Consider the following 25,531-nt stretch of genomic DNA (forward strand, 5'->3'; position numbering starts at 1 on the left):
GCCTAGCAAAATAATAGCTGAGAAAAAGTATGATTGCCTTCTATAAATAAGTGGGGGCAGGAGGAAGATGAGTTATTTTTGCTAAAGGACAAGGTTACACAAGAACAAATTAATATAAACCAGCTATGAATGCATTTATTCCACAAATTCATAAAAAGGGTTTTAAGATGGAGCTCAAATGAGATGAATGGGATTATATGACATGATTATTTATGATAGCAGGGAATTGGATTCATTGACCCGGGATGCCTCCTCTAGTTCCACAGCATATGCTTGTACAAATCTGTTCCCTGACTAGCAGATCACCTATTTCTGTGATTAGCTACTTCCTTTGCTGAGATACTGTAAAACTTTGATTTTTGCTTCCAGAAGTGATGCAGTCAGAGAGTTGGGTTTAGATCTGCTGCCCCCCACACACATTTTTTCCCTTCTTTTTTTTAATGTATAAGAGAAATAATGTTATGCTTCCGCATTTTCCAGTGGTTTTGGCAGAAAAACAGATCAGGGTGAGTGGAGTAAAAAAGTACATGAAAGGTAGGTGGTAACTTTCTGAGCAGGAATTATATATGAGTAGGTATGAACAGGTAAAACAACCAGTTTTGCATCACTGCCTTTCAAATATGAGCATTTCAAATATATACATGCATGTTACATATTAATGTTGGTATAAGAAGTATTAACAGCTACTTTGATTTAACATTAGTGCTTTATTTTTACTGACATGTAGGAAATTCAAATATAGAGACGTATTTCTCTGGTTTTTGGGGTTTTTTTTGTAAGTTCCAATGGCTCCACAGAAATGCCTTGCTCTCTCAGACCACCAAGCTGATTTTGTGAGTGACCCGATGCCTTGAAGTGCCACGTTTGCTTAGGGTGACCTAATTGGCTCAAGTGACTGAGGTGCATCTGCTCACCTTGGTTACTCACATTCCTTTCTGGTGAGTTGGGTAGGCAGAATTATCTTTTCAAGAACATGCATTGTTGATTATTTGCGTAGAAGGGCATGTGTGTAAGTCTTGAAGAATCACCTCTATAGTCTTTGGCTATGATGTTGCAAGAGCTTGTTAGCCAAAAGAAAATGGTAAGCAACTGGTAAAGTTCCAACATTAAAAAATTACTTAGTAGACAGAAAGTTTCTTTTTGCTATTTGTTTTGTTTTGAAAAATAAGTAAATACATCTTTGTAGTACTCCTGCTGGGTGATTTGGGGAAGTGATAACAGAAAGAAAGGAAATTTTAGGAAGACTTAAATGCTAAATTTTTTATTCATCCACTGTGACTTGTGAGGGCTGTTAGTCAGACAAAATGCTTCATCAGTCATAAGGTTCAGAATTTCAGCCTTTCTCTGGTACTGAGCGTGTGCTGGATCTCACTGTGGTATTGTCAGGCATGCTAAGCAAATATTAAGGAGTGTGAGGGCAGCAATGCAGAAAAATTCAAACTAGTGTTGCATTATGCCCTGTCAGTCACAGTGAATGTGGCCTGACACAGCATGGTATTTGTGCCCAGATGGTCTCAAGGGCTTAAAATTCTCAAAAGGAAAGTTTTTTGTGAGCTAGGTTATTAAGAGTTTCATCTGAATAAGGAATGAAGGTTGTGGCCCTTTAGAAACATAGTGTCCCAAGAGATTCCTATGTCTTTGTCAATTTAAAATGATGGCAAGCAGTGGCATCATATTTATTGTATAGCAGTATTTATATTAATAGCCACCACATAACAGCTGAAAAACATTCCTTTTCTATCTGGGCATGTCGCCTCAGTACATTAGCAAGGGTTCAAGAACAGAAGATGACAGGCTTTCATAGAGATTCATGCTGTTAAAATAACATTCTCTCCTGTGCCATGGCTTCTGGCACTGGGACCTACCATCCTGCTGTAAATTGCTGACATCAGTGTAGTACAGCATTAATATCATAACTTTAACCCTTTTGAAACCATTTCTCTGGGTAAGTCTCTATCATATTTAGAAAGAAGAGAGGAAACTTCACAGGAAAATGTACACATATACATCCATACACCCATATAGTGTATTTCCTATTGACAAATTTCAGAAATCAGACTTCAGATTTTCCTTAGAACTCACTGCTTTTTCAAAATGATGACATTAAGGATGATGGCTCTTTAATTTATAAGAGAAAGAAAAATGAGATTCTGTATATTTAAAATGTTGTCCTTCAGAAATTACTGGTAAACTCTCTCAACATCAATGTATTAATTTCAATAACAGAAGAGTGAGAAAGAGGGAAGAGGGGAAGAGGGAGAAGCACTCAGCTCTTCCGCTGGTGTTCTCATTTTGTTTTGGTGACTGTAACTCCTTTCAATATATCAATCACAGATCACAGTTTTTCTCTGTTTAATGCTAGGCAACTTTAGATTACATTTGTTACTGTGAAACATGGTCTTTGGGATTTTTTTGTAGACATTTTGCTCTGATGACTGTTTATTCATAAAGAAATAATCTATCCACAGATATTACTAAATGCAAAAGAAGACAAGATAGACACCCAAGTTAAGTTATGCAAGAGGGAAAGAGCATTTGCAGTGTCAGTTTACAAGTTGTAGATAAATTTCTGAACTTCACTACAGAGAAACTGAAGTAGAAACAAAATGTGATTCGTGATTTGAATAAATGCAGAAGGGTTTTGAACATTTTTGGAAACAGGCATCACACAAATGTTGACCAAATCACACAAATGTTAACCAAATCTAAGTTTCTTAACAGAATCACAGTTCAAATTACAATTTGGAGAAGTCTCTTTTATTTTAAATTAATACCTGAATTTAATTCTTCCTGTTCAACTCCTTAAGAAGTTGGCCTTTTCCTAGGACACATGGTAGATGAAATCTTTATTCATTTTGCCTGCCTTGCATAAGCACACTGTTCTGCAGCAAAACTCTTCCAGGTGTAAGAAATACTTTCTCACACCACATACTAGAGATTCCCAGATACACTGGGTCAGACTGCATTAAATTCAACTTCTTTTCTGCCTTTCAAATAGCTATTTAATTTAAAATATGTATATCTTTGCAACCCTTATGGCATGGAAATGAAAAATTCTGACATTTGTTTGTCAGAAGTTAAATAAAAGGTGATAAAATAGTAAAAAAGTTTATTAGATTTTCTGCTCCTGTGATGACCTTCACTGGCAGAAATTCCTTTATATAGAGTTTCTGTTATATAGAGTGGCCCAAAAGCATTCTTGGCATAATTCCTTTAAAACTAGCTTTCTGTTTCCATCAAATTCTGCTTGTTTTTAGGGGGTCTGAATTCTGAATTTAGGTGGGATTTAACTTAAAAGATGAAGGATAAGAGAACAGAAGTTGTTAAAAGGCAAAACAGCTTAGATTGCCAAAATTGACCTATTCATCCCTGAAAGTGTCTCATGGTTTTTTTCCATGCCCTTATAGTGTGTAGAAACATAGGAAACCTGAAAGAATGAACTTTTGTGCTGCAAAATTGTGTTTAATATACAGCCAGCTATAGCAAGACCTCATCTGGTTTAAAGTATTATTTTGAGGGTTTTTGCTTGGAAAAGCATAGAGTTCATATATATCTTCTTCCTTGTTGGCTTTGCTGAAGCAAGGACAGAAAAAATTCTTCCCATGAAGCTAATTACCCACTACCAAAACAATATGCAAACAGAAAGTATCACTTTGATTTATCCCTGGAAAATAATACCATATCTCCCAACCTGCACCATCATGGAGGCATATGCCACTATTTCTGGAGGTGATGATAGGCTAGAGAGCTTCCTAAGCTTCTTGGACTTCTGTCACTCTTCTTCACACCAGCTCTATTTTTAACTCTTCAGGACCCTGAATCAAGCAACCCCATTCCCCTGCAAACGATGAATTTCTGCAGTGGCTATTCTGTCCCATGTTACAATTCATGTTACTGTTTGATGTCTGCTGAGTTTTTTTTTTTTTTTTTTTTTTTTTTTTTTTTTTTTTTTTTTGTTATTTCTTATGTCTTATTCCACCATCTATTTAGTTCTTGACTAAATTATTAAGTGTAGGTTTCTGCTGCAGGGCTTAGGGATTTAGCTAAAGCCTCTCATTAATGTTAATGGAGGTCATACATAAATCTATGTTCAGCATAGAGAAATTTTTTCCCTTAGTTTTTTTTGGTGAAAGGTGATATGAGTGTGATCAATTTTTCTTTGATACCATATTAAAAAGGTTAAGAATAAAGGCATTTAAATGACTTCTCATTTTGATACAGAATAGAAAATACACTAACATGCCTATATATTGTACTGCATTTTCCCATCTTGTTATTTCAGTGAGTAGAAAAGATTTAGTTTCAACTTTTTCAATTATTAATTGTTGTAGTGCCAGTTTATCAGACTGAAAGTCTCAAACAATGAATGTCTCTATTCAAAGAAGAAATACAGCACAGGTGTTATGGAAGTACGAGCCATGCTTTCATCCTCCTTTCACACATACACATAATCTGATTCTGTCCCTCGCCTTATCTCAGAGGGACCTGCTAGGGAATAACTGGACAGTTTCATCTCCTTTACTATTTGGGGGTTTTTGGTATCACAAGGGCACTGTTACTCCAAATGGGAATTGTGGTTTTGGCTGTAGCCAGTGGTAGCTGCAGTGGAATCTGATTCCTTATTTCACACAGAGCTGCCATCAGCTGGTAACAGTTGTCAAATCCAATTGAGATTAATTTGAAATAACATGTCAAAGTTCTGAGGTAATTTTTAGTCTATTTTCAAGGGTTTCAACCAAATATTTCCTCCTATATTAATCTAATACCATGTCTACAATCTGTGCTCTTTTCTGGACACTCTTTCCAATCTACATTTTTATAGGCTGAAGCTAGGAACAGGTCATGCAGAAACTCTTATAGATCTGTCTGACTTTGATGTGGAAGCTAGGGCTAATTGCATTTGACCCTTACTGCTTTGGGGTGAATCTAAACTATCCTAGCTCTAAATCCTGATTATTTTCTATTTGTACCTCAAAAAACCCATGTGGAAATGAGAACTATGCTGAATTTTATAATTTTAATTTTTTTTTCCCTAATAGTAGTAACAAATAGAACTCTTGATGTTTTCCATAGCATTTTACCTCAGCATTAATATTTTTTTCCAGATTTACCAGATACTATTTTTCTTCTCTGTTTTATGCATTTTTGCCTTGGTCCTAATTACAGAAGAGAAGTCTACCTGAAGATATTTCCCTTGTAACCATAAAAGACACCTCATTGTATGCTGCTCTTTCCATACTTTGTGAGTCCTTCACTACTTTTTTATTCCTGATTCCTGGACTCATCATCTGCAATGCTTTTCCAGTAAATTATCACTTAACAATGGTTTATTGTAAATTTAGTGATTTTTTTGTTCAACTCATTGGAAGCAAATATATTTATGTGGTGCTTACTTCGAGGTATCTAGTATTTCTTTGACACCTAGCCTCCCCAAACTTTGACAGTTAATTTTAAAGAAACATTGAAACACATGTTTTATTAAAATCAATAGGACAAGAGAACCTTTTCACATTTGGCCTTCAGCAGGGAAGTGTCTGCTAGATACTATTGTACTTACAGAAGAAATTGAGTCAGACCAAATGTAATGAACTGGCCTAGTTGCATGTCAGGGATTTTATAGGGTTTCTAATATTCATTTCTTCTCGATTATGCATTTGCTGGTCTTCATTTGGACTGGAGCATCATTACCTAATGTTTCTACTATACTTGGGAGGTGAAAAGTAATTTAGCACAGAAGTACATTTACTGTAAGTGTTAAATGCTCTTGCTATCTCCTGCGGGTAGAGCCTGGACATCCTTAAATCCATTTATTTAGCAGGGATCTCTTTAGAGAAAGATGGATTTATTTCCATGGTTTTTTCATTGATGCTGTTTTGGAAAGATATCAGCACACTAAAGGAAACAAAATGTTCAGCTCACAAATCTAAGTGGAGCTTGGAGCTGCTGAGAAAAAATTACTTTGATATTTAAGAGGGATAAAAAAACCCCTTAGAAATTGTGTTTCGAAAAATTAAGAATAAAAGAAGTATTCACTTTTTCAACCAAATGCAGTTCTTTCAGAAATCCAAATGCCATTTAGTTTATGTAAGTCACAGGAGGGAGAGAATATCAGTCAGAGGCCCTTCCACGCTTGCTGAAATCCACAGAAACCTCCTGGGGTGGATTGTGCCTCATGTTGGGGAGTGCAGAGATGAGGGAGGAAGAATGTGGAACAAATGTGCAGCGGTGAAAAAGGGAATGAAAAGGTGGAAATACAGACATGTGCGTGTGAATTTAGGTCATTGTTACAGAATAGGGGAAAGAACATCCAGTACAGGGTTCCAATTGGGCTCTTCCTTGGCATCATGCTGGTACCAATGACAGCTTCATCAGGGTGGAGGAGGTGAGGGGGCATTGATTTTTTTAGAAGGATGTGTGTAAAAGTAAAATGCAACAATGCCTGGAATGAGTTAAAGTTTTGGCTGGCATTAATTAGTGAGACTGTTGCTAGTACACCGTGGTGTTTTTATCTCTGCCTCCAATTAAATCAAACCACGGCAGAGAGATTTTACACGGTGCAGGATGGTGCACTGCATCACCAGATGAAACTTCAGGATAAATTTTCGTTTTGAAAAGTGAATTACACCCTCAAATATCCCATGAAACTGATAGAGCCCATTATCTTGTTTATTATTCAGGTCTTTAAAAAAATCCCTTGATGCAGCAATAATTGCTTTCCTGAATCACCTGAATTTATGTAAAACAAAGTTTCAGCTATTTTCTTGAAAATATTTCTTTCAAGCCTATTACACTAAATGTTGTTCAGAATAGTCCCAAGAAACTTGGAGAAAATTGCCTTTTTGCTATTTTCCCTAACACACTGAAACTACTCTCATGCAGTTTCACGTCCTTGTCATTCCACAAAGTATTAACTGTGTTTTTCTACTGAGCTGCCATTGTTAGCAGTACAACTGTTGCAGAAGCTGCACAGCTATATGTCTTGAATTATAGAGTGGGATGGAGAAGTCAAGCCAAGATATTGGCATTCTATGCAGTTAACAGAATATAGCACTATAAGTGATGATATTTGGTCCAGCCCTTCAGGCTCATTGGGTTCAGTAATTCTCTCTGTTCATGGGCATAAAAATTCTCTCAAGGTCACACCCAAGGTTAAATCATGGGAACTTCAAAATGGGAAACTTTAAAAAATGCTGCTGAAAATAAAATAAAGGGCCTACTGAAACTAATGGGAAATTTTCCATTGCCTTCAAAGGCAGTAGAACAGAATCAGAGCCATGAAGCTTCATACATGGGAAAGGAATCCATGACTTTAATTCGGTAGTAGTTTCTCAAGATTATACATTTCCTATGGACCACCTTCTTTTACCAATTTTAATAATTTCTGGCTTCTCTTGAATTAAAGAATATAGTTTTGCAACCTAGTACAAATAAACCTACTTCAAAAATAGAAAATATGAGAAATAGAGCATTATAAAACTTGAATATTCAAAACTAAGCAATGAAATAACTCACAGTAAAGTTTTTTTAACACTCTACTAAAACCACCCATAATTATTTTGTTGAGAAAGCATACAGATGGCAGATGTTATTATGACATATTAGCACATGACATTTGGAAGAAAGTTACAATGGAGAGTGTTGTTTTGGGTTTTTTTTTGTTTTTTTCTGTTGTTTTTTGGGTTGGGTTGGTCTGGTTTTTTTGGTTTTTTTTTAAGAGAGAAAGAACATTCACATTCTCAAACTTCATTATCACATTGTGGCACCTGTTTAAAAAAAAAAAATATTTACCCACAAATCTTAGATAAGTTTAGAAATATACCTGAAAACAAAAGAAAAAAAACTAAAAAAAATCCCCATAAAAACAAACAACCTTTTAAATCTCCTTTTTACTGATTTCTTCAAATGTACGTGCCATGGCTTAGTCAGACTTTAGTTTGAAGTGACAAAATATTATGCAGTATGTTCTCAGCTATACAAGCACAAGAAAATGGCCATTTTCTTCACAGGAGAATTTGGCCCTGGAAGCAGAATTTCCTGAAAATGGGAGTGATATATTTGCATTCCTTTTCCATTGCTTTTTGGGCACAGTTACATGAGTCTTGAGAAGAGCCTTAACAGTGAATTGTAAGCTGCTGTGTTGAGTTTGTCTTACACAGCTTTCTATGAGCATTTCCACCCGAAAAATCAATCCTAGAAATTCTGAGCATTGAGTGTGAACCCAAAAGCTCTTCATGTGTCTAATGTGACCAACTGCAATTAATGACACTTTCAATAATAAGCCATCTCATAGCTGTAATTTGAAGAAGACTTTACTGTACAATTCAAAATCATACATATATTTTAGAAAATCATAATATTTGATTCAAGAGCACTCCAGGAACAGAGTAAAAGGTGATTCTTTTTTCTCTATTACAATTTTTTGTCTCCATCTGAAGTCTAAGATTGCTCATCCAATGAATAGTAAAAAGAGTTGCAAGAAGTGGTGAAAGGCAGAAAGAATATTTAACTTTGTCACAGAGTTGTCCACATGATATAGCTGAATCAAGGATTTGGGGTAATCTGCAGCATTAGCAACACGAGGATAATTTTTTTGCTTATGTAGTAGAATAATTGCCATGAATTCTACCATGTCTTATTCAGGCCATGTTAAAACCTGCATGCTGTTTAATCTAGGCACTTTAATCCATATGAGTCTCAATATGCCAGGTTTATATTTCTTTTTCTTTCTTCCGTGCATGTTTGATATAATATGAGCAACTATTCCTTCCGGCTTTCACTCTGCATAGTTATTCAAAAGCCAAGAAGACAAATTCCCTCTGCAATTCAGAAAAGGCAGACTTGCAACTTTTCAGCATTTAAAAAGCCTTTTGTCACCTACTGTCAGAGAGAGCAAGGTAAAACCAGCATGGTCACTTTAATATTGGTGCTTAAAACAAAGATGGATTTGAATAGTTGTCTTGGCTTTCTGCAGTGTATGTTTGTGCTGTTCTCTGCATAGCACTATGGTTTCCAAGCTGTCTTAACCACAACATCAGGGGAAGTTGTGTGCTTGTTTCCCTGTATCCTTGTAAGTCATACTGTCTATTTGCATGTTTTCAAGAAACAAAAAATTTCTGTGAGTGCTCTTATTAAATTGAGTTCCCTACTGTGACACCAGTCTTCTTCCCTCTACTGGCTTTGAGTGACTCTCTCTGAGGCTGGTAGTAAAGGCTAAAAGGAAAAAACCAAACCAAAATAACAAAGCTGGAACAGTCAAACCTCAGGCCATTAAGGGCCATGTCTTCAAAGCTGTATGTCTAAGCAGAGAGGACATGTGGTTTCATTGATTAAATGCAGACTGAGAGACAGGAACTTGTAACTTTTAATTTTACTTGTGCTCCCGTCTCACTTTGCAACCCTTAAGCAAGTTTATTCAACCCTGCAGAAGATGTAGCATTGTCTTTTGTGGAGTCATAACCCCACTCCCAAAGGACAAGGCAGATTTAGGCCACACTTTGTACTCATTCTGGTCTGCTCCAGAGGGCAAGAAGGCATCCTGAAGGTAGCCCAGAATAACCACCCAAGCCAGTGCAATTAAGTGTACTAAATCACAAACTTACTTGTTATCCCCAAGCCCTTGGCCTTACTCTCCCATATCCCATATACTGGGTCTTATCCTGTATTTCTTGGGAAAGCCTGAGCTGCTTCTGATACCAGCTGTGCTGCTGAGCAGTGTCTGCAGTATGTATATTTACCATAGGGCTGCATGCAGTTCACAGCTGAACCCCGAGCACACAGCCCCCTGTCTCAATTTCTCAATCTAAACTGAAAAATAAAAATGCTTTTTGAATTGCAGGAGGAGGCTAATGATGTTTGTTGTGCCCTGACTTTGTGAGGGATCTTTAGCTAACCCTGGGAAAGCAAGCAGCTGAAGCACATACTCTTATCTCCCTAGAGAAAACAGGGAGGGATTCACAGTGGGAAGAACAATCCACCCATCAGCTCCTGGCCAAGGTGTTACCTTTCAATGGCAGGGCTGCCTGCGAGAGCAGGAGTCTGGGCTCTGACCCAGGAGGTCAGCTCCAGGCCCACGTTGCCATAGCCTGTGGATGAGCCAGGGAATTTGCTCCACTCCTGCTGGCAGCCATCTGGTCAGAAGCGTGGCCAGTGCTGCTGTTACAGGACTGATGCCTTGTGAAGGCTGACCTAGAACAGAGACTAGACAGAGCTAAAGAATACAGTAGGTATTTATTAAGAGGCCTCAAATGGATCCACCTTGGGCAGCACAACCCAAAATGGCCACAAAATGGACCGGTCAGAGGGTGTCACACTTTTATAAGTTTTGGTCCATTAGCATATTGGAGGTAATTGTCCAACTACAGCTTTAGCCCATGAAGTCCCATCCTTATTGTTTCCTCTCTTCGGTCTACCCTTGTTTCTGCTCTTGGGCCTGAGATTTGGATCCTGTGTCCCTGGTCCCCAGCTAAAGAAGGAATTATTTTGTCTAGTCTGTCTGTGAAGAGAGCTTACTATCCCCTAATATGAAGTCTAGGCTTACTCACAATAGCAGAATAGAATCTGAAAAGTATAAAAGCTAAACCTGAGGCATCATTTCCCCTAAGCTTGAAAACCCCAAACTGACATGAGTAAATGAGTGCTAGGGTGAATATATGGCTGTAGCTGGTATTAGCAAAAAAAAGAAACTTCACAAAGCCAGCACATAACCATACGAGCCCCGACATTTTGATTCCTTTTTTTGAGAAGGGAAATCCAAAATCTTAAAAGTTTCAAAAAAAGAACCAGAAGAGAAAAATGTTCTCTATTTCTACCATGATGCTGGCTAAATGAAGTCTTTGTCTGTTGAACGCAAGCAGCAGAGAACACTTCATCTTGTGAATTTCTGTTTCTTTTTTGGTGAGTTATGTGGGACATTCTACCCACACAACTTGATGTAGAATGCTGCTTTCAGGTATTTAGCTTCATTTTACCTTTTATTATGCTCAGGAGAGATAGAGTTGTCATAAATATTTAAGTGGGAAGCTACACAGGCTAATTGAATTAATCAGTCATTTTTTACTTAATGCTCATACTGAGTTTAAGAAACACATCCACTGGTGTTATGTCTGATTATAGGTTCTGACTTGCAACCTGATTTTATTGTGAATCTTAATATGCTTGACATGTCTTTTATGGCATCTTCTCCTTGAAGCAGTGGGTCCAGAACTACTTAATCTTGTCTTCCCTGAGATGCAAGACTTTGTGATTACAGGTATGAGAATAAGGGTTGCAATATAAATGCTAAGGGATGTCCAGGCCACCATAACATTTCTTAGAAAAATTAATTACTTCATTGATTAAAAAGAACCATTTAGAGGTGCAGGGCTATTCTACTTGCCAAACACTAGAAGGATGGTGTCATTTTCCATCCTGTCTATCTACTGCTTCTAACTGTAATATAGTTTTCATCCAAAGAGCTTGTCAAAGAAAAAATCAGTGTCTACCAACAAGAGAGACTGGAGACTAGAGTTTTTTTCTGTCAGTGGAGTGACACTAGTCTCTCCAAGCTCCCCTTTTAGAGGCCTGCCTGTCTGCTTCTGGCTCATTTAATCAAAGGTTTGTCATCAGGAAAAAAAAGCCATCATACAAGCATTGCCTCCTCTTCACTCCACTTTGGACTCCACTTCTCCTAAGGAATAGCCTTAAGCTGCCACCTCATTTTCCACCATACTGATGGCTGGACACTACTGTCCTAGTCTGGATTAGAAAGGATGATGAGAAAGGTGAATTATGTTGTATACAATGGCAAGTATGACTGTGCCCAACAGATCCCAGGATATAATTATGGTTTAGGAATAAAGAGGTATTTGAACTCTCATGGCTGTGTTAACATTCTGAGGTGATATTTACTATGTCCTGCAGTAATTGATGCAAAAGCTGACCTGACTCCCTGAGACAGAGTTTGCAAATATAACATGGAAAGAACATTATCTTCTGGGATCACAAATTTTTAACTTAATTTTTTTAGAGAAGAAAATAAACAATTCTTGTTGGCTGTTACCAAGCATTTACTAAGTGCCAGTACCACAGCTGTCAAGAAACCATGTCTGGATTATATTTATTTATTTTTAGGACCTTCAAACAGGAGGAAAATAATGATTGTTTAGAAAATAGACTTTAAATGTTATGATTGTTATTGCTTAGTTTAACAATTGTGAAGAGTAGTGAAAGTTTTTGAAGAGTTCATCCACCAAATGGGGAATGACATTGATCAGGATGGATGTTGATGTGTTATGGGTGATAGAATGGAATCAAGCACAGTATCAGAAGAAAAGTTGTGGTTGTCCTCTACTTTTGTTTCTTTTTATCACTATCTTTATTCTGAAATTTTCTTTGTTATAAGTTTCTCTATTAGAAAGAGAGACATTTTTTCTAAACTGTCCTTAGACTGAAACACAAGTAAAGTTACAGATTCTATATGTTAGTGGAAGATGAGGAGATTTCTAAATATCTACCTCAAAGGAGGTGAAGTGAGATGGTGAGCAAGTCTTTCTTCAAAGGATTGTGTTTGACAACCTTCCCAGCAGTCAAAAAGGAAACGACATAACCTAGAAAGTTCACAGACTTCATATAGAGTTTATATGGCAGCTGATTGGATGACCTCTTTCACCAAAGTTTCACTGAGAAGAAAGATCCCATTTATATAATACAAAGAATACAAATGGAATAGAAAAAAAACCAAAAAACATTTATACAAAAATTAGCTAAATAAAAATTTCAGGTGTGTTCTAACTGAACCACTAGATTCAAAACAGTGTGAATTTCAAGTCAATGCAATTTTATATAGAGATATTTTTTCTTGGCTTGTGTTTTTCTATATAGGAAAGGTGCAGAGGTCATTGAAGAAAAGTATATAAAACATGATGATATGTTTCAGTTCCATCTGTGTTCACTACTTCATTCCTTACAGTTTCCTGTCCTCTAAAGCTAAAGCAGAGCATTGCTATTTAGTGAACCAGAATTTAGCCCTCGAAGAATGTTTTTGCATCATCATTTTACCATTTTATTTTCTTGCTTGACTTAAAAACTCATGGTCCTAAAAGCAAAATAGACCAGCTAAGTCATCCTCCTTGTTGCATTTGGAATGCTCCTGAGAATACATTATTTGGTCAGTTTAGGTTTAACATTATATTTATAGTCATTAGCAAATATCCAGAATTTCAAAATGCAGAATTTGAGCTGTTTCAATGACTTTTAAGCTATCAGATACATTATGGGACACTACCATATCTAATTTCTGTCTCAAATACTCTGGGAACGTAATGGATAGGTCCATGCATGCTGCATTTCAGTTGTCATGCTCAGTCCCTCGTTCAGACCATAAGATATGAATGACTAAAACAAGAAATTCTCAGCTGAGAGAAACCAACAGTCCATATATCCCAGTGTTTTATCTCCAACAAATACAAGAAATTGTTGGAGTTGCTTTTTGCCATCCAGTTTCCCCCCTGTAGACATCCAGAAGTGCCTGAAAGAGTAGAACTAGACATATTAGAGGGTGAATCCCTTTCTCTTCTCTTTAAGGGAACCTATTTAAAGACCAGTAAATTGTGGAACCATTTCCACAGAAATTTTCACTTCACTATCTTCTGTGCAAAGGAAACCTACTAATTTTAATGAAACACAGTTTCTCTTGGTATTCAAAATATAATTTTTATGCAAGAATTTTCCTAATTCCATTCTTCTTGTGAGGCAGTGTGAGTCAGAAGCTTCCCAGGTGGAGACTGGTATTTGCAGTTAATTTGCTGCAGGTACCTATTAAAATCACCTCACATTTTCTTTTGTTCCAGTGCAGAGCCGTGATTTGTAGGAAGTGAACTCAGAAAGTGACCAGAACAGGCACAGACTGTGTTTAAACAGTGACTGTGCTTATTCAGTCCTTATCTGTGCTTTAAAAGGAGTTTGTTATTCATAATAAAAATGAACACTATTGCTTTGACAAGATTTCCTCCTTCTTATAATCCCTAAGCAGAGGAGCAGAAGATTTGGATATTTTTTTTAAAGAGGGCTAATGGTTGAAATATTTTCAGTGAATATAGAAACAGATTTTTTTTCTCTCTTGGATACAGGATGGTTTTCTGTTTCACTGGAGCAGAGGAGGACAATATTTCCCAAAGACTTAAAAGCCTTGAAGGTAGTTGCTGCCAGGGTGGGTTTGTTTGAGCATGTGTTTGGATAGAAGATGCAGCAGCATTTCTCAGGATGCATGGTATTAGGAAATTGAGTTTATTTTAATTCAAATAGGAAGGAAATAATTTTTTAAATAGTACTTTACAGTAGACAAACTCAGCTGTTGAGGGGGGCTGAACTCTTACAAGTCAATAAGTCTTATCCATTGGAATAGCTATAACTGTTTTATTTTTTTGTTCTTTACTACTTTACACTACTTTTTTAGTTAAACTCAGCTATTTGCTGTAATGGGTCAGAGATGTCTAGATAGATTTGAAATGAAATGTCTGACAAATTCTTGCGTATCCAAACTGAAGGGGTATGGGGGTGGTGGTGGTGATGGGTGAAGCCTCAGATGACTTCCCCCCTTCATATTTATTCCAATCTCCAGTGCCCCTTTGTTGTCTAAGCTGTGTATTCGACATAACACAACACAGATGCAGTAGTCCAAAGACAGAGGTGGAGTAAAAAGGGATTTGCACTAAAAGAAAACTTCCTTTGAGTAATCAAAGCAACATCTGCAATTAGTCATGTTCTCAAATTCCTTTTTCCAGGCTGCTTATAGGCCCTTCTGCCATTCATATCTTCATAAAGCAGAAGATTTTGATATTTTTCCTCATCTGCTCTGCTTCCACGTACACATGTATGTATCCAGTGTGTGCAACGAAACAGAAAGGTGCAAGCCCATGCCTGCTCGTTTGCATGTAGCAACAGCAATATTTCCATAGCCATCAAAGTTGATTTGGATTTAAATTCTCTTAATTTATAACCCCCTATAATAAAGGAACATGTAAAGGTCAGAGCAGATGAGCAGAGGTAGTATTGCTGAAAACACCATGCATTGCATGTACTGTCTTTGTACCCCGCATCAATGGGTTATGCCAACTATGTGCCTTACTAGCAGAAGTGTAAGTAAAGAACCTGTGCATTTACTATGTAAAATTTTGGTGTAGACATAAATCAAAATCCAAGATTTCCCATACTTAGAAAGTTACTTGTATTAGGGACCTACCTCAGTTTTTAGTACAAAGAAAAAGCCATCAGCAAATCCCCAAATCAGATAGCAGATCTTTATATGTAGTTAATTTAAAGTACCCAGAGGTCTGCATAGAAAACATGAGTGTCTTCTTATTTGATTCATGCAGTGACCTGAAAAAATAGAGTGCTTGCAAACAAAAGAAAACAATAATTGCATTTTTGAGCAGGCATATTTTGCTGCCTGCAGAATAGCTTAAAACTCTATCTCACTTTTTCTTTATATATTTCTCCCTCTGACTTGCTCTCAGGTTTTATTGTGCACTGCCTCTCTGCCTTTCTGAACTCATTTGAGAGGTCCAGTTTTGTATAAGCACAAAATGCTGATAATATTTTGCCATTCCTTCCTATAACGACTGTGCTGAAAACTACCACAAGGACACATATTGATGACACACATTGCTGCTTGGAATTATTTGGCACGTGTCAGGTGGAATTTGCACTTGAGCTGAAGGCCAACTCCAGGCTTCTGCACCTCTTAGAACCCACTTAAAAGTTGCTAAGAGAGTTTAAGTGGTTTGCAAGTATCTTGTTGGCTGCCTACACATGACTAAAAATAACCCACCATGAATCATTAATGGCAGAAGAGTATGGTTTTTTGCTTTACTCTTGGCATGTGCAATTTTTGGGCCTCCTGGCAATTTTGATCAACTGATGCAACCACACACAGACCTCAAAGGTAAAGGGGAGAAGTGGAAAAACAAAGCAGAATTGCTTTCTATGTTCTTTTCCATCTTTGTCAGGATTCGTTCAACAAAAAGGCTTTGAAGTTTACAGTTGAAATAAGCCTAGTCAAGCTCTTTAAAAAATGTTTTAGAAAAGTTATTGAGAAAATATAATGATAGAAGCTTCAGAACCAAACAGCAAGGCTTCATTCTGTTTTGAGCTGCTTCTTCATAAATGCACAAAGATGGCAGACTCTTTCCTGTGTATCTACTCTCTATATTATGGACAAAATTAGACCTATTACCATTACTGTATCCTCCTTTCTCAGGTCAAGGTCAGAAGACTTGTGATTTGGTATATCAGGTGAAACTATTTGCACAGAATATTCAATCCTACAGTCATCAGCAAGGGGCAAAAGAAAAATTGGCTGGAGTAACACATTCAGCTTCTGGAAATGATGTCCGTTTGGCTCTGCTCTGCCTTTGAGCACCTTCTGTGTTGGCAGCATCTCTGCTCCTTCAAAGAAATAGTATACCAGAAGGAGTACTGAAAAGTGACTTAAATCACAACTGCAGATGTAAACACCATTTCTTCTTCTGCTCTGTCTCTTCTTCCCCAGGGAACTGGGCTGCTGCAAGAAATTAGAGGCAGATAGTTGATTCTTGGTTGATGTAAACTGTTGCAGTCAGTGTTTAAACATATCATTGGCACTCCTTCATCCTGCAGGAGCTGCACTCTTGCTGGCTAACCCTGCCTGTATGTATTATTTTGTGATCCCTTAAGAGTTCTCAGGAGATTCTTGTGGATTCTCTCACAGCTGAGAATCGTTGGGTTAGATATGTCTATGTACTACTTCTAGCTTGCTCCTATTTCTACTTGTACCTAAAACTGAAGCTGTCCCATGTTAAATTCTGTCCCATGCAGCCTTCTTTTCTCAAAGAACTTTCAAGATTAAATTGGACATCTGAATGGCTCTTGGGGAAAAACAATAGAGTAGCCTTTCGCTAAATGAGAACCAAATCAGAGTAAAGTGACAAAAAAGTTTGCTCTCTGTCAGAATCAAGACCTGGGGAAGACTCACATCCCCATTGCTACAAAGAAATTCTTTTAGCCTATAACCTTTTCTTCAATCCTTTCAATCCTCAGATGTATGCATTCTTAGGATATGTGCTTAACCAGCAGCACTAAAAAGAGACAATTGGACTCTCTCACTGAAAATAGTTATTATCATAGAGTTACTGGAATCTTGAATGACAATCAGCAGAAAATAAATAGCAGAACCAAATAAAAGTAAGTGAGGTAAAAAATCTGTTAATGGTCTGTACCCTTGGTAAGCTCTTCTCTCCTACTGCCTCTGGTGTTTCTTTCCTCTCTGTATTCAGAAAATCACTGGGTTTACTGGTGACCAGATAACCAGTGTATGGATGTTTTTGTTTTGCTATAAGGAAGTTACAGTTGCAGCCATACCTTTAGTGTTTATTACTACTGATTTTTTTTTTTTTTTCTGATGATATGTAGAAGCACAAGTTGTTTCTTGTGTGAAGTGCTGTGTCATATCTGGTTCAGTGAGATTATTGCACTTTCTCCACCTGTGCATACAGAAAAGTGTCATTGGATCACTGGGAAAAGATAACAAATCCAGATCCCCAGGCTCTTGTCAGGCACTGTTGATGCTGAGATATTGTCCAGTTGATAAATAATTCACCTATTTAGCTGAACAGGAATTTCAGAGGCTTAGTGGTACATTCTTCATCCATCATCTTAATATCTTTTCCCTTTTCTGTTAACTGGATATTTGATGGCAATGATTTAAGAAATTTGTTTGATAACCTTCTATTTGCTTGTTACAGGGTCTGTCATATAAGCAAGATTTTTTCTATATCTGGGGAACATCTTTTGTTCACTGACCCCATTAGGGACTATACTTTACATGACAGGTTCTCTGAAGCAGAAGTTAAGAGTGCAAGCAACTTTAATAATCCTTCTCGATAGCTCCTAAGAAGAGTTTATGGAGTAGTTCTTAGAGCTGTGAAGGAGCAGCATGCTAAGTAATTTTAAAATAGGAAGGAGAGACCTCCATCTGCCTTTGTTGGAAAGATGAACATATGATGACACGTTCAACTTTATTTATATTGAGGTGTCTGAGAAGTTGAGGGGTAGTTCCTTCCATATTTTCTTTCCAGACCATATGGTCCAAGTACGGAAGACAAGAATATGACAGCCCACGCCCATTTGCCTGAGATCCTAAACGAATGATACCCCACAAGGTAAAGTGATGCCCTACAGGCTCTCATCAATGATGTAGCACCATGCAACACATTTAAAATGTGTCAAAATGTTGTCTCCAAAGCAGCAATGTTTTGCTACTTAGGTCACTAAAAGCAGCTATCTCAAATTCTCCACAGATGTTTTGCCAGGCTGCCCACATATCTCTAGATAAAAGCAAACTGTTTGCTTCATAGTGTAGAATAATTTATAGGTAGGGACCAATTTGTTTGCAAAGAAACAGCAGGTTGCCATCAGTTTTTCTTAGTACAAAATGCATTATGTTAACCGCAGTACAGAATGTATGTGTTCCAAAAGGGGAATTATTTGAAATTAGTTTTGTATTAATAGTTTTTCTCACACAGTCGTGTCCAGTTTTATCAAGGAAAGCTGTAAGCCCTCTGGAAAATGGTCAAGAAGGCAAAGAAAGATTATTTTTCTATTTCTTTCACTGTGTTAAGTGCAGCTGTCCAGAGGCAGATAATGCCGCAACCATTTTCATGGTTTTATATTATGGAATGTAAACACTATTTTACAAATGCTTTTATGAAGTAGAATTGTGTCCAAACCTATGTTTTAGGGTAAAAAATTCAATTTTTTATTCTTCCCCTATTGTTTTTTCTCTCTGTCTCTGGTCACAAAGGATCAGAAAACATTGAACCTCAGGAACATTTCCTATTGAAAACATTATCAAAACTGACAAATCTACATGCAGGTTTTTGGCTTTGGTGAAACAGTATATTTTAATGAAAATGTATTTTGTTGAAACGTTCAGGATAGATCCTGATGTGAGATTCTTTTCATCTGCTATTTCCAACTTTCTCAAACCAACTTCACATCATCACATGGTACATTGGTGAGTTATGGAATCCTAGATGAGATCCATCAAAACCATTTCATCTAAGATATGAGAACAGCTTTTCGGGGATGAAAGACTAGGGAATTAATTCACTGCCATACTAAATAGATAATTTTCACTGCTTGACAAATTTGCTAAGTTTTGAACACTGCAGCATTAGACTGGTGAAAAATTAAAGTAGGCCTTGGGGCAAGGTTAATAAAGACACCAATAACCTTTTGCTAGTAGGTGCAATACTCCATTTAATATGAGTCCTGAAGGTGATCATCTGTTCCTCTTTGTCCACTGGAGTGAAAATATCATGATGGTCACCATCTGGAGTAGTTTTTCAGAAATCAGCAATTTTATAATGAAAGCAGGGATATTTCCCTATAAAAATATGCTTGGGCTGTCAATGACTTTTGGCTGCCTCGAAGTCCTACACAGCTCAGAAGCTCATATTGGTTAAAAACCTGGAATTCTGCACCTTTTCTTCTTCCTTGTGTTCTGTGAGGGAGTCCTCTCTGCTCATGTATAGGCAATTAAAGATTTTGCTTTTTAATTTGCCATCCATGTGTACCCTCATTAACTTTTACTCTAACAGCTACAATTAATTTTAATACAAGGCTTGGGTGTTTCTTACATTAGAATTCAGGACTGCACAGGCAGGATATTCTTGGTGGTAATTTTCCATTTCTAGAACTCCGAAGATGAAATTATCAATATAAATAGGTCCATGCAAGATTAATCCATCCAGACAGTCATTCAGATAAGACTGGATGGTATGACAAACCAAAACATGAATTTGGATGGATATGTTTTCCACTAGACCTTCTACAGTATTTACCTATGTGTGTCTGTGTGTGAGCAAGGACATTTTTATCGTGCCACAGGCTGCAAACACAGTTGTTCCTGGGCTCAGAAGTTTATTAGTTTTCACAGATGAGGTAGTCTTGATGAAGTTGCACAATGTCAAATTTTCAGAATAACTTCCTTCTATTACAACTCAGTAACTGTTAAACAAAGGATGAAGATAACATTAGTGCAGGTAGTCTCCACACCTGAACTTTGGCACTTCAATGCCCATTTATGGAGGGGTGAGAGGAGCTGAGCAGGGTGTGTTGTACAGCACAGTGCCTGGCAGGATGACCAGCAGCCTTGAATTCATGGCCCCACCTGAAGCTTTAATGTTATTGATCTTGTAGCTATTTCAGCTCTGCTTCCTGGACCAAAGCAGTCACTCCAGTGATTATGTCTTGTAGTAGGTTCTCTCTCTTGACCTGTTACTGGTTCCTATTACTGCAAGGAAAAAAAATCTCTTCTACCTCAAAACCTATCTATTTTCCATTATTTGTTCTCTTTTCTCTCCTTCCCTCTTACAAGCCTCCTCATGCCCATGGAGTAATTTCACTCTGTAGTAACCCACACATAAAAAAGTCTTGAACCATGAAGCTGGGAATAGTGTTTTTATAATACATGAACATTAATTTTCCCAGTAACCAAGTCCTATACAACTCAGTTTGTCAGGTGTGTAACAGAGATGCCATCAAACAAATCAGAAGTCACAGACAACTTTGAGGAAGAAGTGTGTGCAAGTGTGTGAGGACAGACAAAGTGGGAAGAAAACAAGTCCCACATTTATTTATTTATTTGTTTATTCAGTGGAGAGAAAGTTTCCTGCTGGCTTAGCTCCCTCTCCTGGCAGTCAGGAATTGGGCTGTATCAGAGTCCTGTTGAACCTGACTCTACCCAAATTTCCAAAGACAAAGCTCTTGTTCACTATAATAGCATGCCTTTTAAAAAGGGATTTCCTGAAGCCTGCATCCTTCTGGGCAATGTGTCCACATAATAATTTGCAGGAATGTAGCTAGAAAGAGAAAAAAGGTTTTGAGGACTAGAAGTTTACAGAAGAACCAGAAGGAGAAGGATGGCAAATGACGTCTTTACACCCATTGTTGCAAGATGTACCACTCTCTAAATTTTCTCCTCTCTCCACCAAGGCAGATCCAAATCAATTTCACTTGCATCCTCAGGCTGCCTGATCTGAGGTTTTGAGAATAATTATAAATGCAAATTGACAAGTAAAACCAGAAACATCCTGATCAGAGTAGAAGAAAGCACAAGAGTTCAGATGTGTACATTTGCTGAATCATTTTATTAACAATATTGCAAAGACAGTAATGCCTTTCTCTGACAAAATCTGTTCATATAGACTTCATTTGTCTGTAACAGCGTACAGAGGCACTATGAAGTTTCCTTCCTATACTAGCTACTCATCATTATCCTGTCATCAATATTCATTTTAGAATAGGGCACCAAGGATGTTTTCTTCCTCTCCATCCCTTTTTCTTCACCTCTTTTACATCCTCCTTGCCTCTTCTTATATAATACACACTCATAGCTATGAAGGAGCCAGAAGAGCACTCATGCAAAAAGGCTTCCTATAAAAGCATTTTGATTCCTTTGGGTCATTTTCCCCATGCCTTTGATGCAGAGATTATAGACTCTTATTAAAATACAAGCACAAAGTTCAAACTCAAGTAACTCACAGAGAAAAATATAGCACAAACTATCAGCCAAGGCTCCTAATCACTTTAAAATAAACAAACCAAAAAAACCCCACAAAAACCAAAACACCAGAATATTCATTAATGTGTGCACTGACAGATATGAACTTTATTTGTATGGAGAAAAGGCATACGTCATGTGTTATTCCTAATTTTTCTTGTTACCAGTTGATAGATACAGGGACGTTTTCTTAAGAACAAGGAGCTCTGCACTAGATTTCATATGAAAGGAATTAGATTTGTTTTCTGTTTGTCATTCAATTCCAGATATAATAGCCTTGTACTTACTGTGTATTATAATTATGTAGAGTAAGATTATGTGACTTGATTATAACCCTGGTCTGCAGTACAGCCAAGAAAATTTATGCCAAATGGTTAAGTGCTAAATAAGAGTCACTGACTGGTAATAGTGAAAAGAGCAAGTATGAACGTTTGGTTTTGGTTTTGCTTGCCTCTCAATTTTTGTTGCATGGCACTCAGGTCCAGATAAACAGATGAACTGCTGGGAAAAGTGCTGCTAACTGGTTAGACTATCAGAGAAAAAAAGGCCTTGGATTCCTTTGACCTATTTTTTTATTATTTTCAGTATTCTTTGAAGGAAAGAATAGCCAAGCATTATCTCTGAAAAATTTATTGCCTTAAAGTAAACCATGTTTAGGCTAATGAAGGCAGACAACCTGGCCTTTGGAACACTTCAGAACTCTGTGCTTATAGGTAACCAATGTTACCTTAGGTAGCATTCCTATGCAGGCTTGGTTCCACATGTTATCTTCTCCCTTTATTCTCTGTTATCTTCCCTGACTATCACTAGGTTCTCGGGTAGCCACAGGGACCTTGACTTCATGTTTGGAAAACTACAGAATGAAAAATGATAATGATGATTCTAAGGGCAGCTTTGGAGATTCTTTAGACAGCATAGGCAGAGCCACTGAGGCAGTATACCTGAGGTAAGAAAAAGTTCCACAAGCAGACTACTAGTGAATTGATTTTACAAATTTATAATTGAACATCACTTTCACTAATATGTTAATTATTTGATGGCTATGCGTTGTGACAAAGGCTGGAAGTTGTATGGAAGATTCTGACCAGTAGAGGTACAACTAATAAAAATCTTTCACCTTTCCAACCTGCAGCTAGATGTTTCAACCTTTAAAATATCTTTAATCAATCAACTGATTAAAGATATTTTAAAGGTTGAAACATCTGGCTTATATTTTATCCTGTTCATAAAGCCAGAATTTTTCTTTTCCAGCTAGCATCAGTTATGCTAAAAGGGAATTTAAACAAGACAGGTTTGTAAAAAAACCAGTGAGATAAAAATGTTGATCAGAACTGCATTGTAAGTTATGAAAACAAATATTTCCTTTGATTGCAGGAACTACTAAGCCAAATTTTCAGACTTGGCCACGTAAAATATGTGTTATTTTTTCATCTTTTTCAATGCAGCTTTCTTAACTTCATTGTATCATTCCTTAAATTCTAATGGGATTTAATATCCTGCAGTAAGGCAGGAAGTGTCTTACACACTTGGAAAATACAACTTGGGTCTAAGGAGGATACAGCGAGAAATAATAGAAATTAAGTGTACAGGGGAGGAAATAGAAACAAAAATTGCCAAATTGTTGATGACAGATGTGTTATTATTGCAGCATTTGCTTGATGATTTTTTAAATTTTAAGTTGATTTTGACACTTCCCTTTTTCTCTACCTAGACTGGTTCATAGAACTTTCTGACTTCAAATAAGCAAAGTTACTGCCGCCTATAGCTTATCAGTCAAATCCCAATATTTGAAATCTCAATAGCTAAGGAATGCCTTTAATTCCTCCACTTCCAAATTTCTACTTCTGAAAAAAATCAGTAAATTTGCAGTAATATTGAAAACAGAGCTTGTTTTAGGAAGCCAGCAAGTCAGGAATGGTGGGGAGAGGGGAAGTTGAGTGACTTTACTTGCCTTCAGTTTTGTCAGTTTACTGAAGAAAAAAACTGCTTATGCTTTTCTAGCCTTTTGGAGTTTACATACGATGATTTTCCTTCAAAAAGTTTCTTTTTTTTAATCAAGCACATTTCCAACTCTTCAATCTTTTTAATGTTTTTGTCATAGAGATTTCTGACGCACAGAACTCACTTTCGCATTAGGGTCCCTGAGCTATGCTAAAAAGTACAGCAACTATGAGCCCTATTTTAAGTTAGTATTAAGCAGTTGTAAAAGACTGCTGAAGAAAAACCTTTCCCAAAAAATTAATTTAAATACATTCAGTTTTATCCTTGCTTCCTCATTCTTTACCTCTGCCACACCACAGTCAACCGTGAGGTCATAAATATCTAGTTAGATATGTCTTTGTGCTCTTGCTTACAATCAAGAGTAGTCCCAAAAACATATAAACTGTCCTGTTTTTTTGGTATCACTTTTTTGTATCATTAAGGACAGCTATCTAGAGTTTAGGATACTGGCATTAATAAGAGAACCACCTTTCTTTCCATCATGAGGGAAGAAAACATTAGGAAAGTTTTAACAGATTTCTAATAGTAAAATCCATGTAACAAAAAAAGAGAGAAACTCCAGAATCTGTTTAAGTTACTGTCCAATCAAAGCTCTTTTTCTTTTAATATCAAATGAGAAATGCTGTGTGCTTGACCTAATTTGTTTGAATCATTACTGAAATCTTTAATTCAGGTGCCACATCTACTTAGGAGAGAAGTACACTGGACAGAGTACTAAAATGAGATGAATGCATAAATCAATTTTAATACGACAGTCCCTTCTTAGGAGATTCCCAGCAAACCAGGAACTGCAGCTGCCTGTGGCTGCATGTTCTCAGCTGGACTTTCTATTGTACCCGGGAGTCAAATAAAACTTAATCAGTAACTGGACTTGGAATGGGAAGGGAGCCTGGGGCAGGGTATTGGATCTGTGAAGAGGTACAGGCTGTCCCTCTATGACCATGACGGGAAAGTGAGAGAACAACTATTATTACTCTCCGTGGTCCCGAGCATCTCAGAGGATGCTCTGCATATCCATTCTCATTTTCAAAGAGAGTGTCATGACGGATCAGAGCACTGGGATCTAGATGGGAGCCAGGCCGTATTAAAGGCGGATAAACTGTCACACTTAGGCTCATGTTAGAATGTAATCCTGTTAAGAGTTTCTCTACAGTATCACGTCATCTGGCGTAATTGAAAAGAAATCAGTCTTGACTGAAATATGCCTGTGAGAGAGAAAACCATGAACAGTGGAGTACCTAATCTTACTCTTCCTATAAAAGGACTATACATTATAGGCTGTATTACAGTATCACATTTACATATCTTAAAATTTGAATTCATAATGATACACAGGATTTTTCAGGGTCTCACTTTTTTGTCTCCAGCTGTTTGAACCTTGAGGCTGATATCTGATGATGCTCTAAATAAATACAGTAATTTGCAAGTGCAAGGTTGAAGGGTTATAACAGTTTGACTCCTAAGGATGCTTTCTACATTGCCAGTCCATAGGATTCCCAAAAGTAGCATCAGGGATGTGTTGTAAACTGCACAGCTGTATCAGACGAACAAGGTTTTATGTACGACCAAAGTTTGTTTCTTTATGACCTGGATGTTCTTAATTCATTTAAATAAATATAAATATAAATATAATAATAAAAAATAATCAAAAAATCAACCACCATTAAGAAACAGGATTTTTGTTCACTAAAATTCTATTTTCTTGAAATCCTAGCCTGAGCTTTGATGTGGATAAACAAAATTACTGTGCTCATGTCACTGTAATTGAAGACCCTGAGATCTGCACATGCTTTGTACTTGCCAAGGCTGATATCCTTCATTAGGTCCAACTATGCTTTTGGAGGGGAGGATGAGGCAATAATCATTGGAAACAACATCTAACAAGACAATATAGCATCAAACAACACAGTACCTTTCATTGCATGCTTTGGAGAGTGGGAATGTTCGGGTATA

General features: G+C 37.1%; 1 protein-coding gene across 2 annotated transcripts in view; it reads left to right on the forward strand.

Annotated features, from left to right (window-relative positions):
* FLRT2 (fibronectin leucine rich transmembrane protein 2) overlaps positions 1–25,531 on the forward strand; it is a 56,512-nt gene that overhangs the window by 22,134 nt on the left and 8,847 nt on the right. The window lies entirely within an intron of this gene.

This window comes from Haemorhous mexicanus, chromosome 6 (genome assembly GCF_027477595.1).
Source record: "Haemorhous mexicanus isolate bHaeMex1 chromosome 6, bHaeMex1.pri, whole genome shotgun sequence".
NCBI classification, from domain to species: Eukaryota; Metazoa; Chordata; class Aves; order Passeriformes; family Fringillidae; genus Haemorhous; species Haemorhous mexicanus.